General features: G+C 34.3%; 1 non-coding gene across 1 annotated transcript; it reads right to left on the bottom strand.

Annotated features, from left to right (window-relative positions):
- Positions 1-276: 276 nt before the first annotated feature.
- Trnaw-cca lies at positions 277-348 on the bottom strand. The gene has a single exon. It is a non-coding gene; the product is annotated as a tRNA-Trp (tRNA).
- Between the last annotated feature and the right edge of the window lie 14,096 nt (positions 349-14,444).

Genomic DNA, 14,444 nt, shown 5'->3' with positions numbered 1-14,444 from the left:
TATTGTGGATTTTAGAATATCAAGGTATAACTATTTGAATGAGCGGACCTGAATTCTAAATAGCACTTCCTGAAACCCTGTCTCTTTTTTCAATCACTTTCGGCATTTTCGTAATAAAAATTGATATTAGTTGTGGCAACGGCGTTATTACCTTACTTCGTACAAAAACTTGAGAAAATTATTTCATGGCCAACCGACTGCTAAAATAAATTTGAATGAAGTATAGAACTACAACAGAAAATGAATGACTTTTGTTCGATCATAAAAAAAAGTTTATGACCCCGACGTGATTTGAACACGCAACCTTCTGATCTGGAGTCAGACGCGCTACCGTTGCGCCACGGAGTCCTGTTGTAAGTCCTGCAAAGTTGCATGTATATGAAGGATCATTTCGATTTAAAATTCTATGGTTAAAATTTGGTTCTTCATCAAATGTTTGAAAGGCATGGCCTTAACTTGATGAACATCCATAATAAAATTAAAGAAAAAAGAACATACATGATTTTCGTTACCTATCGTGTTTTGCTAAACAAACATATCCATATTTTATTACTATTGCAGAATAAGAGCGAAAATTAATAATACATTTTCAAGATATGATCAGAGCAGCCATTTCACCATTTTTGAAAAATAACAAATGAGCGCACGCAAAAAATCTCCTCCTTAGATAATTGCTTGCTCGACCTGATCTTTCTGATTTTTTTTTTTTTGAATTTAAATCTACCTAGTTACAAAACTTTTGAAATTGGTTTCGTTTATAATTTCTTCGAATGAGAATAGCCGATTTTTTTCCGGACATGAATCGAGGACATTTTGTAGAAGAATGAATGAGAAACTACCACTCAATGAAGTTTCTATCGAAAAATTTAAAAAGGGTAAAATAGGAGAAAAAATTGTAGTTATGTATACCTTCTAAGATTTTAAATTTTTCGAAAGGCCGACAACCCACACAACAACCGAGTAAGATTACGATTTCATACATCGAATCTCTACTAATTTTAATAATTCCCCATAAAAATCACCTATGACCTCAATGTTCCTCGTGAGAATATACGGACATTATGCCTAGTCTCCTCTCAGCAGATTAGAATCTAAATCCATAAGACTCTCCCATAAACAACCAATCGAATACACCATATTGCTCATTATATTATTATCAGGAATTAATGAATTAGGATCTCAGAAAACGTATATTTTATCTTCGCCATCAAGCGTGCGTTAATTATAAATTTTGCTCCAACATATTATTTTATGTCACGGCTGTTAATTTTTATTTTAACGTAGTACTCGTTGAACTGTTAGAGAGAAAAGGTTGAATGTGGAAATATATACATTGTTGATGATTTGTTTTCCTTATGATATTTCTCTTATTGGAAATTTTTCGTGATTAAACATCCCCCATGATTTCGGCTAACCCCTGAAATATGACTAAATAAAAACATAATTCTTGAATCAATTTCAGAATTTCACTGCAAATTGTGCACGATTAAGAAGGTTGAAAGTCAACATCATATTCTAGGAAGTGATGGAGGTAGGTAGGTACCAGAATTTTTGAAATCATTGAAATATTAAATTTTTCTTTGACTTTCCGAGGTCCCCACCATAAAATGAAAGACTTTTATGTATGATGTTGGTATTTGGGTATCTCTCGCAGTTTATGGTTTCGAACATAAAAGAGCGAACTCATAAATTTCAGAGATACTTTATGGAAACTCGTAAAGATAAACCTGTTACCATGAATCTCGAACCATTTTTTTAATATTCGTAATTAATTTCCAAATCTGTCTCGTATTACTTTCGTTTTATGTTATTTCTTAGAGTTGAATCAGAATGTCGTTAAAAAAGTTTATTGGTTTAATGGAAAATAGGTGCGATATGGTATGGAATATTTCGCAACTCTTGAATTTTTTTGGAAACACCTCAAGTGATTCCTCTCAAATTTGGAATATAATTTCGAAAACTCAAGACACATGTTTCTGATTGAAGGTTAAAATAAGAAAAATACTACATTCCAAGAAATGTCCAAAATGGGAATTCATCAAACTTGAAACCTGTTTTATATCTATCATTCTTACTGAATTTTCTATTATTATCTTATAATATACAGAGTGTCCCCAGACTAGCGAATCAAACGTCACACCGCGATAGAGTAGATCAAATATTATCGAATTACACCAACATTTGTTGAGCGAAAATGTATCGTTTCTGAAAAAACATAACCTAAATTTGCCGATTTTCGAACTATTTTTTCATTCATAAGGCGCATTTGTGATTAAGGATAGCGTTTTTCTCGCATATTATCACCCCTATAAAGGGGGTTTATTCTGAGTAATAAAAATCATGTAGAAAAGACAATTGTTTTAATTTACATTTACTTAGGTTATCGATTAACTACTTAAAATAATTTCAATTTGGGGAGATAAAACAATAATCTTAGTTCAATATAATTTGAAATCGATATCCTTTTTCACAAACTGGCCTTGTTATTAAGAAAAATAGTTCGAAAATCGGCAACTTCAGGTATTTTAATGAAATTCTGATTATTTTGGAAACGGTACATTTTCGTTGAACTAATGTTGGTGTCATTCGATAATATTTGGTTTACTCTATCGTGGTGTGACGTTTGATTCACTAGTTTTGGGACACCTTGTATATGAAAGGGAAAAAAGGGAAATAAAATAATTTTTGCTGACATTTATCCATCTGTAATACAATACGGTGTGAGTCTTTGACTCGTACATATATTTCAACAGTAGATTCTTGAGGTGAAAAGAAATACTATTTTCCTTCACCATTTTCTCCAAATTCGCTCGGCTTAAAAGATACAGGCTGTTGACAATCCATAAAAAAATATTTTCAGTTCTATCACAGGAACGGTTTTATCGAATGAAATGAATTTCGGAATAAAGATATTTGTTTCTGACATACCTACAGGGCGAGTCATTCATTCGTACAAATATTTTAAAAGTAGATTCTTAGATGCTGAAAAACCATAAAATAATATTATTTTCAGTTCTATCTCACAACGGTTTTATCAAATAAAATGAATTTTGAAATATAGTTTTTCATTTCTTGGATGAATCTTTTTCGAACACAAGATATTACCCACGTCCTCCAGTTTTCTAATTATGACCATTACGTACCATAAAAATACCAAAAGTTCAACTCTTGAAACTAAGTTGGACGTTATAAAACGAAAACGAGTCAAAGACTCACGCTGTATGGGCCAAATGGCTTTTGTTATTTTACAACAAAAAGGCTTCTGTCAAATAAAAATGCTGCTGTGTGGATTATCACTTTTTTAATTTTTTTATGAAAATTCCACACCCTGTATCTCTTGAAGTAGCAACCAACATTCAAAGAAGGCTGTTTCAGCTTTATCGTCATATAATTCACGTGGTATCTCCAGTTTCTTGATCTTTTTGTTTTGAATCACCCTGTTGGTGTGTGGGAAAATAGTTAACGAAAATGATTTTAAGAACCACTTTGCCAAGCTATGTGGAACAAGCGGCAAAAAATCGATGTTTGGTTAGTAATCATTCAAATTTGGGGAATACCTCAAAAAATTGAACATGTAACAAAATAATTCATTATGTAATCGTATTCTCTTAAACTGGTTGCCATTACTTGAACTTTACCAATCTCATATAGAAAATCAATCGTATCATTTCAATCCAGTTGTCATTATGGTTGTCCTATAGGTTCTGAACGTTATCCCCGGGTCTAATGGCCCAGAAACAAAAACTTAACAGAAGTAGGTAAACTTTTTTCCCTATTAATACTAACTTTTATTTCAGTACAGTGAGTACCTACAGTTCCAACATAATGGCCGGAAAAAAACGACCGTTTCCACGTTGTATTCAATTTCTTCGAAGAAGCTCCAGATAACTCACTTTCGCAAAGAATGGCAAAAAGCTAAAAAGAGCCTTCGGGAGACAATAAACTCCATAAGAATACAGTGGTTAACTGAAATTCTCATTTTATGGTGGAAGCATTATAATCCACCTAGGTCATTTCAATTCTTCATTGGAGTCCCGCTGAGTGTGCGCCTTATGAGTTTTCGTTTTATATTACTGTCCTGCTTGTAGAAGATCGTATATTATAAACAGGTTGTTAGTGGTCGGATGGCTCGAGATGGTCCAAATACCTGTGACATAAATCCAGAAATAATTACTACAAATTTTCAATAATTCATCCGACCTTGTCAGGCAGAGTTTCTGGTTAGGTTTTTCGAGGCAAGGCACAGGTGGGCATCTGTTACGGTTGCTGAAATTGAAGTTTTATGTGTTCAGGTTCGTTGTCTTGGGGAAAAGGGAGGATGAATGGTTATTTGGTGAGATAACCGTTGCCGGAGTTTTTGATTTAGTGGCGAATTCATTCTGATCGATAGAAACGATACCATGATTGATAAACTGATTTACATGTTTGATACAACAATGGTTTTTTAAAATAAATATAGTAAAAATGGAAAAACATCTATAGAGTTTTTCAAGGGTAAAATTCGCAAACAATTTTTACATAAACATCTGCACCACCACCTGACGGAAGAATATGTTGAAGATGAATTAGTTTTTTTTTCAGAAACGGTTTCTACTTTACTTCTATACGAGGATGTATTGATATCTAGTTAGCCTAGACCAGTTCCATGCATAAAAAAAGATTGCGTTACCATAGCAACAAACAATGACTCATTAGAAGTGTCAGTGTGAAGTTTGAGGTCAAAAAAGTAAACCAGAGTTACGCAATAAATTGAAAGAAAGAAGATGTCCAACAAAATTGTGAAAATCGAAAAATTGGAGTATCGAGCCATCATCAAGTACCTGTATTTGAAAGGGTTAAGAGGTAAGCAGATTTATGAAGATATGCTTAATACCCTTGGTGATCAATGTCCTTCGTATGAGACCGTGAAAAATTGGACTGCAAGCTTCAAAAGAGGTAAATTTTCCATTGAAGATGATGACCGATCGGGAAAGCCAGTTTCTGTGTCAGTCCCCGAAAATATAGATGCAGTTCATGACATGATTTTATGAGATCGTCGAATTGGACTGAAACGGATATCTGGAGCACTGAATATTGTATACGAACGCGTTCATCATATAATTCACGTCAATTTGGACATGACAAAAATTCCTGCAAAATTGATCCCAAAATGTTTGAATGTTGACCAAAAGCGTGTAAGGGTAGAAGCATCGCGTTCGATCTGTGCTCGATTTGAAAACGGTGTGGACTTCTTCCGAATTGTTACTATGGATGATACTTGGGTACATTTCTACGATCCAGAAACGAAGCAACTATCGATGAAATGGCGACACTCTGGTTCTCCAAGACCTAAGAAGTTTCGTTTCCAAAAATCTGCTGGAAAAGATCTGGCTTCAGTTTTTTGAGATTGCCATGGAGTCATCATGATTGATTTTTGGATAAGGGTAGAACAATAACCAGAGACTACTACTCATCATTCCTCTAGGGAAAAAATTGAAGAGAAAAAACGCGGAAAGCTGTCCAGGTGTTTTGTTTTTGCAGGACAACGCCCCTGCACACAAATCTCATGCTGTCATGCAAGAAATTCGTGATTTAGTGTTTGAATTACTAGAACACCCCCTAATTAACCAGATTTGGCTCCATCCTACTATTATCTCTTTCCTCAACTGAAAAAAAGTTAACAAGGTCGTAAATTTTCTTCCAACGAGGAGGTAATAAAAGCTGTGGAGGTCTGGTTTGCAGAGCAAAAAGAAACATTTTTTTTAAAGGTCTAGAGACGTTGCAGGTTCGCTGTAATAAATTTATATAATTAATAGGAGAATATGTGAAGTAATGAAATATTTTGACATTGAAATTTTGTTTGGTTCTATAGTAGGATAAGTATTTTTCAATATATCCTCGTAATTTGTAGGAGTCTGTATATGTTAAATTGTTATGGTGACTATTTTCATTCATTATTTCACAACTTAACTGAGGTTAGGATGTATATGCTCTTGTATACATAAATAAGTAGATCAATATGTCGACTAGAAAGTTTTGGGAATACAAATTAGCTTTCTATAGAAAAAAATATTGTGATTTTTTCATCGTTTCCCTCCATCAATTTCACTTCTTTCGTCACTTTATGTCTACAAGATAAGATTCAGTTTTTTGAGTAACCGTCTGGTCTACATGGTGTGACTTTGACTCGTACAAATATTTTTACAGTACATTGTTGAGGTCAAAAGAAATCCTTTTTTCTCAAACAATTTTTTTCCATTCGTCCCTAATAAAAATATATAGCCATTTTAAATTTTCATTATGAGCTGTGCCACTCCTGGAAAAACAAAATTACCTTCAGAAGAACTGTAGCTGAATCTGTGATACTTCACATCTGTGGATCATTTAAACAGAGTTGTGTTCAGGCAAAGTACCCAATTTTTCAAATTTCAGATACTTTTTAATTTTTGAACATCACATTACTCGAAAACGGCGCATTATACGAGAAAATATGAAGAATACCTATACCTATTATACTTTTATTTTACAAAACGTTCAAATGTTCATTTGATAGCATCCAACTTAGTTTCAAGAGTTGGGTTCTTTGAATTTTTGGTATTTTCATGGTACGTAATGGCCATAATGAGAAAACTGGAAGACGTGGGTGATATCTTGTGTTCGAAAAAGATTCACCCAAGCAATGAAAAACTGTATTCCAAAATTCATTTTATTTGATAAAACCGTCGTGAGATAGAACTAAAAGTAACATTTTTTATGGTTTTTCAGCAGCCAAGAATCTACTGTTAAAATATTTGTACGAATTAATGACTCGCCCTGTAGGTATATCAGAAAATATTCGCTAGATTGAAAAGAGCCTACAGGGCCAAAAACTATTTTTGAGTCTGATTGCATCTGTAGTTTTCGAAAACTTGGAAATGTATTTCCCTTTTAGAGCCAAGCAGCTTTTGACGTGTTCAGTACCTGAATGGGTTGCCGCCGTGATTATGAATTTGAAACAAGCGATCAAAAGCTCCTGATTTCACGCCAGCTCATCCCTTGATTTTCTTCGTTCAATTACTCAGTTCTGTTAGTAGAGTCCATTGCCTTGTTAATTATTATATCGATCTAATGATATATATATATTCATTTGGATGTTCCCGATTCCATCAGCGATACGGAGCTTAAATTCCTCCAGCTTGTTTTTTTTTTCGCCCGCGAAGGCACCACACCTTCGTGCAACCAATTCAGAAATGAACTCGTTATTCTTTCTTCATCCATAACCAAAAGTACACAGCAGCTAAACTGTTTGGTTTTAATCATCATTCATGACTTGTAATTTTGCAGATAATTTATTTGCAACTCGTCCCATATCTTGTAACGGGTAATCGAAACTGTATTACAGACTGCAATATTGAGTTTCAGTCATACCAACAGGGATACAATTTATTTCTTAATTGGGGTAGATGCAGTTGTTACCCAATCTCACATTTGATATATTGCGCTGTAATAACATATTTTGCTCAAATTTATTTTGACTTCATTTGCAGAAGTGTTACTTATGTATTCCACTAAAGCGGGGGTATCAGGTTCCAACTGGCATTCGGCTGAGGGGAAGGAAAGAATTATGGTCAAGTTGTGTTTCTGCTTGTTTTCATCTTAATTATCTTGAGGAATGGTTGCTCTGGTTATACGGAATTTATTTACTGTATAAGCAATTCAAACTTTCTAGAAATTATAAGTTGATGCTCAAGTAAACTAAGTTCTCCAACCACCTGAAGATGCTATTGTGATAGCGAAACAAGTGTCGTGTTTTTAAAACTCATTTTGTGAAAATCGTATAATCTGTTTTGAGTTTAATTATGGATTTTAATCAAGTAACGGCCACATCGATTCTAGATTCACCTTTAATATGGCGAAAAACCTTAATATTCCAGACGTTGTTTCAGTTTCTTTGCTTAAAATTCTGGAAACACACCTCCTAGAGAAAAAAAATACTTCTTACAGCAATTAAAGCTGATGAAGTTCCACAAAAAATATAGTTTGGATCAACTCCCCAACTTCTTTCGTTGAGTTGCTAGTCTAGAACTCTCTAAAGATTGCGTCTGAAATTTTAGGGTTCTTCACCATTCTCGTGGTGAAAGAATAGTCTCATGCTATTTTTTGAATCTACTATATTCAACCAACAAGTGATTGGACTAACAGAAGTATGCGACTAACGGAACTTTGCAAAGGTCAACCAAAGTTGTCCATTTTGGGTTGGGATAAAGTTAAGCTAATGATGATTAATTTGAACATTCAACTATGTACCTGAATAAATAAACTACCATTCAATAACTTGTTCATTTATTTTTGGAACTGTGAATTTAATTTTAGATCATTCATCAATTACTTCGCTCAAAAAAGCATGTTTTCGACTTAAAATTATCGATCACTTCTGGAGTGTATGTCATTGACCGCAGAATAGAATTCATATACAGGATGGGCAAATTTCGATGTTTTAGCACTACAGCTTTTAATCCAGAGGAGATAGGCGAAATCTGATACCCCATTCTCGTTTTCTTTTTCTGAGAAACTAACAAGAGTAGTAGTCATTTTTGGCCACCTTCTTTTGTTTTCGAGTTATAAGCGAAAATTGGAAAAATGGCGATTTCCAAATAAATTTATATCTCCGGTAATACTGATGATAGAGCTCTGAGATTAAAACATTATACAGCCACTTTTTTAAGTAGAATCCAGTGGCGTGCTTGCCTTTTCAGCAGGATTTTCAATTACGAAGCCATGACCAAAAGTTATGTTTTTTTTAATGAGAACACTAGATTTCTGTGCAATTTTTTGTAAGCTTAATCTTTACTGATTTCGAAAATATATAACATCATATGGTTTGTATCAATATGAATAACAGAAAATGGTTTTTCTCAATTATTATATGGTTTCAACTTTTGATGAGAATAGAAAAATGTAGCATCTTATGATTACCACAGTCTCCTACTATTAGTCCTTTCATTATTATAAAAATTTATGAAATATATCTAGATTCCAATTTTGTGAAAATTAGTGAAAAGCATAGAGAAAATGACATTGCCGGAAGGACACTGCTCTTGTTATAGGAACCTTTATTTTTCTGTGCTCGTCCAAAGTTGTAACCATAGAAATATTGAGAATAAAGGTTTTTGTTCATTTTCTATTATTTATATTGATACAAACCATATGATGTTATATATTTTTGAAATCAGTAAAAATTAAACTTATCTTTAGGTTATATGAGATTTTGACGATTTCGAAAAGTTCAAAGACTTTTTTGTCTTTGAAGTTACAGATTCTTTGTTTCTCTGAAAAAGAGCTAAAAAATATGTCATCCGTTTTCTTCTAGCACTTATAGTTCGCGAGATTCCCTCAGTAGACAAGGAGTTTTGCCCAGCCTCTACATCAACTACTTGAAATTTCAAGAGAGTACGAAAAATCGTTTAATTTGTTTTCGAATTAGTCAATTTTGTAAATGACCTAGCTCCCAATCGAACAAAAACATGAAATAATTCATTTCGAAAGGAGTAAAATGGGAATTCGGCGGATCAAAATTGAAAAAACTGTTCCAGGAAGGCACGAATATTTCCCGCAGTGGGTCATCAAAAAACATTGTGTTTTCGACACGTAACATCTCATGGTCGCACTATTCTGAAATGGTTCGGGAATCGGTATTCTCTCTTCATGCTGATCCATAAAAAAATTCCTGTTTTGGAATAGTACACCGTCCGGAATTTCTGATGAACCAACTAACATACGAATTTACTCTTGAGGAATATAAAGTGCACGACATCTGAAAACAGACCGTTTTACTTTGTAGTGCCAGGAAAGCGTGTGTGGTCCACGACGCCAGGATAACTCGATTGGAAAAAAATTGCGACACCTTTGCCCATTCCTCGGCTGCTTCTTGCGTTAGTCCGGTGGTATTTTAATTGTGAAAGAATTAATTAGGCAATATATTAGAGCTAACTATTGTGTCTTCGTGGTCGAAGTGGGGCTAAGACGACGCTTTTTGAGTTGATCTATAAGAATTAAATGGTAACTACTTGACGAGACTCAATCATCGAACTGTCTATGGGGAGTGCACAACGAAATCCAAACAACAATTAAGGAACTCGTTCAGTGGTCGAGTGGATGTTCTTTTTTCGGCATCAACGATTCCTGATTGATTCGTCGGATTACATTAGTGGTCATTGGAATTGACATTTGTATGGTAATTTTGTACAGTATTGTTTGCTGTACTATTTAGGAAACTAAATAGACTATGCATAATGAATAATATACATGTTTATGTTCTTCAGGACATGTTAAGATAAAATTCTCAAAAACACATTCAACCCAATCGATTGATGAGCTTCGACTTTATAGGAATATGCTGCAAAAAAGCAGGAGGTGATTCTTTGTTCAAAAAACTCAGATCATATCTCGTGCCTTTTTTATGCAGAAAAATACGTATACAGTGTGTCTGTAAACAAATGCGAAGGACTTAGGAAGATGATTTCTCGATGAAAATAAGCAGGGGCAGTTCCTATAATTTTTTTTCGAAATTGACTTCTGTTCCAATATACAGCCTTTGGAAGGCGATGACGAGTTCACAGTTTTAAATTTTTTTACGGGTTCTGAAACACACTGAATCATAAAACTATACATAATATGAAGCTCTAAGTGTGTATAACTAATGTTATACACACAATTTTTTTAGATCTTAACTTTATTATTAGGGGTTGAAAATAACAACCCCTTATGATTTTCCTTCAAAAATTGTTTTCGTGGGATGGATTTTCGAAAAACAAAATTCCCTTATGGTTTCCCATTCAATTCTGGAGAAAATAGTCTCTTGTAAGCGTACTTCGCTGAAATTCGGTATGTGAGCTTACATCAGTACGCTAACAACTGAAAATTTTTGAAACTTGGACAAGTTAAGGTCTGAAATTTTATCTGAAGACTCTTTGTAGAGGGTGTCCCAAAATTGATGTCTACTGAGGGGATCTCGAGAAAGTATAAGACCTAAATGAAAACGGATTACAAATTTCCGAGCTCTTAAAGAGAACAAAAGAATGGTGAAAACCGTAGCCTCCTTCGATTCTTTTTTTTTGAGTTATGAGCAAAATATGAGAGTATGACAAATTGGAAAAGTTCTCATAACTTTTTTGTCTTTGAAGTTACAGATCTGTACCAATAGGTAGTTCATGATTTTGCCAATAGGAACTGTCTTCCCGGTGACAAATGATAAGAATATTATTATTTTCGATTTCTGATGAGGACAACTTATGACCATGGTGAAACGTTGAAGCGTGCGATAGGAAAATTGTGTACGCCCCTGGATTCTACGCAGAATTCTGTATCAGACGCAGTTTTTAGCTCAGCATTATTTCTAATAACTTCGGAGATAAAGGAGGGGTCCGAAAAGTATAAATTTCCAAAATCGCTCTGTATCTCATAAACGAAAACAGTTATGCAAAATCTGATTAGGCCAACTTGAGTTTCACAAAAGAGTAGGACAGGAACGTGTAAACCACAAGGCCTTATCTCAAATAACAAGCCTGAAACCTGGCTGTCTCACCAAAAATGGGATGCACTGTACATATATAATTTTGAAGATAAATAACACATAAAACCAACTATAACATATCCTGTTTTCAATAGACAATGATAAACATAATATAATTATCATTTTTTTGATCAGTGATTTCTTTTGAATATCATTGATTTAGTCATTTATCAAGAATGATTAAATCTGATTACTCAGTACCCTTTATAATGTGAATTGTATTTTATTGCATATAATTCAAAGAACTCATATTCAATATAGATTTGAAGAAACGTATTCGAAAAATTTAAAAAAAAAACTATGATGACACAAAACCTAAAATGAAATGAAGGCTGTTTATTTCAAATTGACACTTGAATCCCACCCCTTATCGATCAACCTAGCGATAGCAGCGACTCCTATTTTCTCCGTTTTGGAGACACATTTTTAGTACGGCGATCGTTCTTCTTCTCTCTACTCTCCATAACTCTAACTTTCGTAAGCCACCTCATAGAGTACTGAGCACCCATAGGTTGGCTGTCATTTCAAGCTCTTAATATATGCGAATTTTAAACCTCGTTACAGAACAAACATAACGTGTAGCCATCAGATGGGTACTTCCAATTACAAAACTTCAGAATCGTAGAAATTACTCTCTGGTGGTGCCTGGTGGAAGAGCAAACAAGAAAGAGAAATGAAGATGTATCAAGTCGAGATATTGCATTGTGTGGTGCGAATTTGTTGGGCTTGAATCGACTTCATATTTCTATTTTGCTCGCCCTGGGCGCTGTACTTCGAATTGCAGGTGTCAAACCAGAGATATGAGAGAGATGTGGGAGTGGCAGAGAGCAGGTCACTGACGGGTGAAAGTGTACGTAGAAGAGAATATATGGATAGAACCATCGTCCGGACTTTTATGCAAACCATAGACACAGAGACAGGGACAGCCTTGATCCTTTATATTTATATGGGGAGTCCGGGAGAGTTGCATCCCTTTTCACACTGGAGCCACTTAGATGTATCTGTAAATGGTAGCAACTCCTTTTTCTTTGCATGAAGATATCATGCCCAAATAGGTAACGATAGATAATAGTATAGTGATGGTGAGAAGAACATTTTGAGTACAGCAATTCTTTTCTTTTGGAACCGAAAATTGGCGAGAGACTTGACCATAAGTTTGTTTATCAGAAAAAACATTGAAAGAAAACAATTTCCAATGATGTCCATGTCAAGGTTTTCATCGTCAGATGTATCAGCGTATGAAATGCATATTTTCTATTCCAGAGTCACTCTCCCTTATTTCAGAGTTGTTTTCACTTTATTGAACCTTTGTATATTTTTTATATTTATTTTTATTATTCAATTTTTTTTTTAAATCAAACTATTATCTAAGCTCAGTGCGGGAAACTTGGGACACTGATTATGTCTCCCGACCATAGCATGAGTCAAGTGTCCTATTATTAAAAAGGCCCTAATTAATGAAAGAAATAAAACTAAATAACATCACGCACCTATTTAACTCTACAGACAATGTAATAAACAGAAATTATTCAATTTCTTACTTCCTAACAACAAAATCACGTTCAACCCTCTCACTCCCGAACTGTTCTGATGGCGGCCAAAATGGAGCCTCCACTAGTTGTGGCTTGTTACGAGTATGTCGCAAGCTATTTACGATACCGGTAGCGCAAAATTTTAATTGAAATATTTGAGGTGGTTCAAGTCTCCTACCTGAGCAAGTCTCCCGGACTCCCTCCCTCTCCCTCTACAGATATGTGGAAAAATTCTAGAGATTTGTCTATTGAAACTTCAAGACCTGGCTGAATAAAATACTAAAAAAAGGAACGATTGATAAGTTTCGACTATAATTTATAATTCTAGAAATAGACACTCAAATAGAAAACTATTATTGCGTGAAACCCGCAACTTCTGATGGGAAGAGGATCATGCATGTTATGCCATTACGTGGCATAAGCTACGTAAAGCGGACTTGCCTAAGTAATGGGCTCCCCAGCGAGACATTTTCTATGTTCGTGGGAACTGACCAGTAGCCTTAATTCATCTACCCATCCTTCTTATTGTTACAGAATTATCACCTCAATTCACAAACAATAACCTCATTTTCCAACCAGAGATAACACCGACGATAGACCATTGCAAATGACAAAATTTATACACATCAGAGAAGAAAACGTGTTAATTATACAGGGCGTCGTTCAACACAATCTACTGTGGATTCAGGGACAATTCAGCCAGAGTACAATGAAAATATTCATTTTTAAATAGGCTATAAATTGAAGGGGTGTCTCCTTGTCAAAAAATAATCTCAGTCTTTCATATATTTTTTTTTTCGAGTAGCTTCTACTCAGGTGTAGCTTGAACAGCAATTCGACTTTTTTTTCCTAAAAACCAGAAAAATTACAGAAATGGGTGCAATATGAAAGGTTGTTAGTGTTCCCTTATTATTGCAAGGTGTAAAAAAGCCACTTCTAAAATATTTTACTCAAGAATCTTCTTCCTTTTTCATATCATATCATTCAAAAATTAATGTTTGATAGCATGCTTCATTTTGAGCAAATAAGTCCTCTTGTAATTTATTGCTGAAGGAAACAGTTTTTCAGAAAAAAATTATCAAATAGATACGTAGCATGAGTCATATAGCATATAGGCTATGGAATTTAAATTCACCTAATAGGAGGATATCATGATGACACCATAAAGAAACACTACCTAACTTTTTTTGATTGCCTTCTTGCTCTTATAGGATGTCTACTCATCTTCATTGCTGCCACTTTTCTGGTTTCTAGGTTAAAATTATAAATTCCTCTCTAGTTTCCAAGCAGGAGCTACTCAAAAGAAAACTTTTATATGAAAGATCTGTTAAATTTTTGGGGAACTATTCTTTTACACCCTGTATACCTTATTTTAGTTGCTC

The sequence above is a fragment of the Coccinella septempunctata genome, chromosome 1 (assembly GCF_907165205.1).
Source record: "Coccinella septempunctata chromosome 1, icCocSept1.1, whole genome shotgun sequence".
Taxonomy (NCBI): domain Eukaryota; kingdom Metazoa; phylum Arthropoda; class Insecta; order Coleoptera; family Coccinellidae; genus Coccinella; species Coccinella septempunctata.
This window is presented reverse-complemented; position numbering and strand designations above follow the sequence as displayed.